The sequence below is a fragment of the Acanthaster planci genome, linkage group LG07 (assembly GCF_054643075.1).
Source record: "Acanthaster planci isolate LZ-2023a linkage group LG07, COTS_SCS, whole genome shotgun sequence".
NCBI classification, from domain to species: domain Eukaryota; kingdom Metazoa; phylum Echinodermata; class Asteroidea; order Valvatida; family Acanthasteridae; genus Acanthaster; species Acanthaster planci.
Window position 1 is genome coordinate 9,622,970 of NC_141783.1, and position 6,445 is coordinate 9,629,414.

Sequence of the window (6,445 nt, forward strand, 5' to 3'; positions counted from 1 at the left end):
GGCTTGGATTAGTAAAGTGCAACCATTTGGGGAAGGAGTGGTTAGCAGGAAAGTTTTGAAAAAAGAAAAGACCATGCCTTATATCTGAGGAAAAACTGGCAAGACCCTTGTCAATCTGGAGAAAACCTGATGTTAAAATAAAGAGACAAAGGGGCCTTCTTTGGTTTTCACTTTCAATAAAATAAAATAAGGGACTTCATGGTGTAAAAGTCTGAGTGCTCACTTTTAAATTCTCAACTCATCACAGGTTTTAAGGGATTCTTTTGGAGAGTGCACCTGGTGAGGATTTTAACCCTTGCGGATGGTATTTTTTGGCCAAAAATGATGACTTTTGAAAAAAAAATGCACAAAATTCATGAAGCAACAAATTTTTGATATATATATACTAGACTCATCTGAACAATAGTTGTGTGAAAATTCTTGCCACAACCTCATATTCTTCAACATTTCGAGCACAGCCATGGTGCATATTTGCTACAACGCGAGACATGCACAGCAACTAAGTTCAAGTTCAACTCACAGATAAAGGTCATAGAGGTCTTACAGACCTTCACATCTGATTTGGGCAACCAATATGCCTAATGCACTCAACTGCAAGGATGGGGGGTGGTAAGCGTACATGTAGGCAAAGGTCATTAGGGAATCATACAGGTAGGCCCTACATGATAGAAACACACTTCTAAATCCTATCAGATGTTTTAATATTCGGGGAGACAAAGTGATCTTACCCGGTCACAGATACAAAATCCTTCTTCAAAAAATTTCAGGCAGTTAAATATGAAGGTTTGGTGGAAATATGGAAAGGTAGGAGAGTTTCGTGTCTGAAGTGAAATGCTCGACTTCACAAAAACCATGCATGTAAAACCAGACCACCAACTGGTAGATTTACCCGTAACACCAAGCTCCATGTGACCATGCCAAATCCGAGATTTCTGTGGTTTTCACTACACTTGGGATATGGGCTGATGTATATAGAATGTACATGGTAAAAATGTACCACCCCCCCTTCCCCTTCATGTAATTTTCTACCAAAATTACCTTTCTGTCTACAAGCAGGTGGCATCACAGACATGTTACAGCTTGCCTACCTGCATTGTATTCTCACAACCACCCACTGACTCCCTACAGTCCAAACAGACCACAAGACAAATACAGGCTGTAGGTCTTATAACACAATACAAATGACCTTTGACCCCATCACAGCTGCACTGATCAGTGGTTGGTCCTGTCAGGCAAACATGAGGCTTTGAGGGTAGGAACAAACAGTTATCATGTTTATGACACATGCTGGTACATGTAATTATTTCTTCTAAATGTGTTTAATACATGAAGTGTACATAACTGTACATGTTCAGTACCGGTACAATAGAATATTGTAACACTTTGGTACACAGAAGAATACACATCTGAAACCCTTCAAATACATTGTATCTTCCTCTTAAATACAGTTTTCATGTCACCAATGTTATAGAGGAAGGAAACCTTGATGCTAATTTACATTTACATGTATGTTCTGCCTTCAGCTGTTCCTACCCTGTGAATCAACAAGTACATGTGCAAAACAATTGCTACAAATTAGCAAAAATGTTAGTTGAAATACCAGTAACTTCATTTGAAATGATTTTAATTCTGATTTTAAATGAATGTTGCTTGACAAATATGGCGTAATTCTTATGGGCCATGTAACCATCCGAGTGAACAAAAAAATTTCATTTGCCAACAAGCATTTACAGTTTTCCATTCATATACACATTTACACGTACCTTCTGGTGGTTTACTAAGTAGGATAAGTGAACAAAATTGTTAAGTTTCTATACATCTAAGCAGTGATGAACTTATAAATTCTCTTAAAATCTCTCTTGTTCCTATCCCTAAAACAATAAAGAAAGCATTAGATGTGACCTCAAATTTGGTTAGTGATATATGAGTAAACTTGGGGGCCGTCCTTTTATTCGAGCATTCTCTCAAGCATACAGAGAGCACTCGTTTAAATTCTGGACCATCTTAACTAAAGAGGTAACAATGCAAATGATTTCTTTGCAGGGCTTCATCACCATTTTTAATATTTTTGAAAAGCGTAAATGGCCCTTAGACTCTCTCCCTCCAAGCAAGCTAAAAGGTATGGGTGCTTGGAGGTGCAAATTCATCACACCTGAGTAATTTGATCATATGTATATTGTATAATAAAGTTACATTGTAACTAGTATCTGTGTTGCATGATGCATCAGAGGGTGTAATCAAGATCACATACTAGTACACGTAAGACAATTAAACAGAAGTGCTTGGCTAGATTAAAATTAAAAGGCAAGAATTTACCGAAAAATATTTCAGACGGAACTACAAGTATAATATCCCACATGTACACTGTATGTTCTTGAAAAGTGTGGTATGTATGGACATATATGGTATGTGGTATTTAGCACTGTGCGTGACACCTTGCAGCTTACAACATGTGGCAGATAAAAAAAGTTGATGTCTACCTATCTTTCATGTTTAATTTCACCCCTGCTATCCCTGGTGAACAATCCAATCTAGTACATGTAGTGTACATTTAAGCTTAAAGAACTGGGTACCTTATTGAGGTACTAGTACATGCAGACCTGTACCATGAAAGAAACCAACATTTCAACATTCAAAGACAAAAGAAAAAGCAAACATTAAAATGGATTCAGACTGTGAAATCTGCCTTGTCATCAACAACCTTCAGGCAGAAAAGTGAAATTTCTAGTTTACATTATAAATTTACCCACAAAAACCTTTTATTTTTTTCTTATTTGTTAAAAAAGATTAATGACCAATTTTTAAAGGTTATAGGTACAGGTTCCAGATTTCAAGAATTGGAACCTTTTTTTTACACCATCAGTAGGGTATTGCATACCACTACTCAGTTTCAATGGACAGCCCTAATGCAACCATTTACTCTCAAAAAAAAAGAAAAGAATGTGGCAAGCATGCAGTTATGGTTGTTGAGAAAATGACTATACACTTCACCAGTGGACTTCAAAATCATGTACATGTTTAATGCTGGTAAACAGCAGGCAGCTGTAAATTTACCTTCCTTACTGCAAACCATGGAAACATTTACTCAGTTTTGAGAACTGTCAAGTAAAAGGAACCCATAATTAGTGTTCCACCATGGCACTCAATTTCATTGTAATGGCTGTAATTTAGGAGGACCAACTGGATTGAGAAGACGCAAGCACAAGGGGATACAGGTAAACTTCACCTACACACATGTACCAGACTACCAGAACATATGTGTATCTACCCTAGTTTCTAAATGCCTGTGACAAATGCCAGGACATTGTTTTTAAAGGGGCAAGGCAATTTCTCTTTTGCAAAGGACATCAGCAGGAGAAATCAACTTGTCTACGGGAATTTTTCAATGGGCATCAAGGCAAAGACCAGGGGCATCAAGGCCATCGCTTTCAAAGCCTGTGCCATGAAGCTCCTGCCCAGAAGTGCATTTGCTGAGAAACTTCCAGGATCCTCAAATCTCTACCACACAAAAGGAAATCAAAGGCACATTCTTTGAGCTAAAGTTATCAACTTAACATATCAATTTCCACCATGCACAAAGTAAACAAAATAAAAACAACTAATTGCCATTATTTAGTCCATGACACCAAACAGTAACTGTATTTTGTCAGTGGGCGTTCCTGTGCTTTGTGGTACATGTAGTTGGAATCTAGGCAAGTCCCATACATGTAGGTTAGTTGGGACTGTCCAGACAACAGATTCACTACATAAAGAAAAATCTCCTTTAGGCTCAGGTGCTGGAGAACCATCTCAGTGAATGAACTGAACTACATGTACATTTACTGTGTCGCAAACTTAGCATATCCTACCATCCTACCATGATCCTACCCTCTCCCCCAGGAGGACTGTTGATAAGGGTTTGGTCATGTTTTTCATAAGTATTTTACCATCAATTGGCAAATATGGCCTCCCCAGAGGTGGGGATTTTTGTGGCAATACCCACATCTTGGCCGGCCCTAGCAAAACAGCTGATAGGCACACAGTAAGGATAAACGTAGGGCACTTAGGAAGTTGTTCAATTTGCAGTTACAGAACTTTTCAAGACATAACCCGTAACCCCCAGCCTGCAACCTTGCCAGACACATCAAACTGCACAGTGGCCTGCCTGCCCAGTGTAGCAAGATCCTACAGGTCAACTCTCCCAAGGCCAAACAAGTTGGGAGTCAGTGGTTGACAGTCACCACAAGATCTAACAGTGGCATTGTCTCATTGTCTGAGCTTGTTTGGCTGTTCTTGATTGCCAATTGCATCAAATTGCATGAGACATTTTCACCTGATGCACTGTGCCCTTCTGGCAGGGTCAGAGATAATCAATTAAAAACACAATTACAGGGCTTCAAACATCCAGCTAGAACATAACAGACGTAGCCAAAGATAAAAATAAATGCACTTTGTACACAAACTTACATAATTAGACTTACATGTAGGTCCTGCTCCAACAACACACATTCATGTATGACAGTAACCACCAAGTAACAGCCAACCAAATTCTACTCTTTTTTGGAGGGGTTGTGTTTATTCAACCAGAAATAAGCCTACAGTCAGTGACATATTTTAATTCCTCAGTCAAGATAAAAAAAGCCTGAACTAACTTTCTTAAATATTATTTTGTTGTTCATTTCACTCAATTTTGCACAAGAGGTCCCATACATGTGACAGCATAAGAATAACCTAAAGTGAGTAATTCTCATGCTCGGTGCATGAGAGTAAACCTTTTAAATGTTCACAATACATTGTTAGGATGATAAATGAACAATGCATTTTATGCACAATCCTATGGAAGAAGCGTACTTGCAAAACATTGATTTGTTTCCATTAATACTCCAATTCAAGATATACTCTTTTGACACAGTGTTGAATTGTAGATTTGGGATAATGATATTTACAAACCTAAATTTGTAAAGCTCATCAGAACAGGAAAATTGGGAAATTCCTTCCCAAGAACCCCAGTTCTTGTAATGGACTAAGACCATGAATACTTATAATCCAGTTTTGGCCACTCTGAATCAGGGCATGGACCTCATTCATCCTGTTCATTTTCAGCCTGAAGTACCTGGTGCCCATTAGAAAATTAAGGATGAATTTTTTCTATAATATTTGGAAAATACTTTTTAGACTAGGCCCCAAGTGTGTCTTTGTGACTTGATAAGCAGGTATTTAAGACAATTTTGAAGAAACTTCTAAATTACTTTCTAACTGGTTCACTTCCCAGTTCGTGCATAAAATGCATGGCTTATTAGTCATCCAAACCCCATAATACATTCTGAATGTCAAAAAGGTCTGTTGTCAGTTCCTCTACTAAAACATTAAACTCAATGGCAGAATACCTCACCACCCCGCACAATCAACCTCATACCAGGTACAGGTAAAAGTGTCATACTCTTCTCAAGGGATTTTCACCTTGTACCCACGTAACCAGTCATTCCAGGGGTTGTTTTTAGAGTGGCAGGGTATTTTGCAATTACTCCAAAAACTAAAACATCATTCCCACATTGCGGCACTCAGTAATTGTTACCTGTCACCATAATGCCAATTGTCATGGTCACTCTCACAATCACATTCAGAATGATGTAAACTCCAAGAGTAGCCTCAGCCCAATTATTTATAAAAAAAAAGAACTGAGGGGACTTCTTTCCATCTTCTGATCTTTGCCCAACCAATATTATGACATATTGAACTTGCTAAGAGCTTGTTGTAACAAATAGCTTAAACATACGATACACGCAGAGCCACCCTGGGCCACAGACTTCAAGCCAGCTGTCTTTGACTGGAGTCTGCGTATAATGCCAGCGCAGCGTAGGTACGTACCTGTACGCGTGACGCATTATCATTCAGAGTTCGTACATTGTGGAACTTTTCTTTATTTACATCGCATTTCAACACCCGCAGCTCACAAATACACGCTCATTCGACCTCAGTCGTTCACAAATTTGATACTAACGTATTTCTCTATTCTCCACAGAATTAACGTCTCCAGCAGGTGTGCTCTGTTCATTAAAGTCTCTCACAATACTTACCTAAAAATTGCACTTCACTCATCATCGCAATCACTTCTTCTCTTCTTCGTCCGCCATTTTGGGTGGTCGTCAGCTCTCTGTGGGAAACCGCGCGAGGGCTCCCTCCAAAGTCACATGATCGATCGGTGTTTTGGCGTTTTTCCGCTGGAGATTAACTTGCAGGTGAGCTGAGCTGCAAATATATCAATCAGTAATTACAAAACTGAGGATTTATTTGAACTAATTAACATGTTTGGCAAAAAAAGAAAACTTGTGTTTTGAGATATTTTGCTGAAATCGTATAACCGGTAATAATCCATTTAATTTGATTGCCTGTTAGTAAAATCCACACTTTCCATCCCTTTATATCAACAATGGAATGTCCCACTGAGCCCTGCTGTAGCAAAACT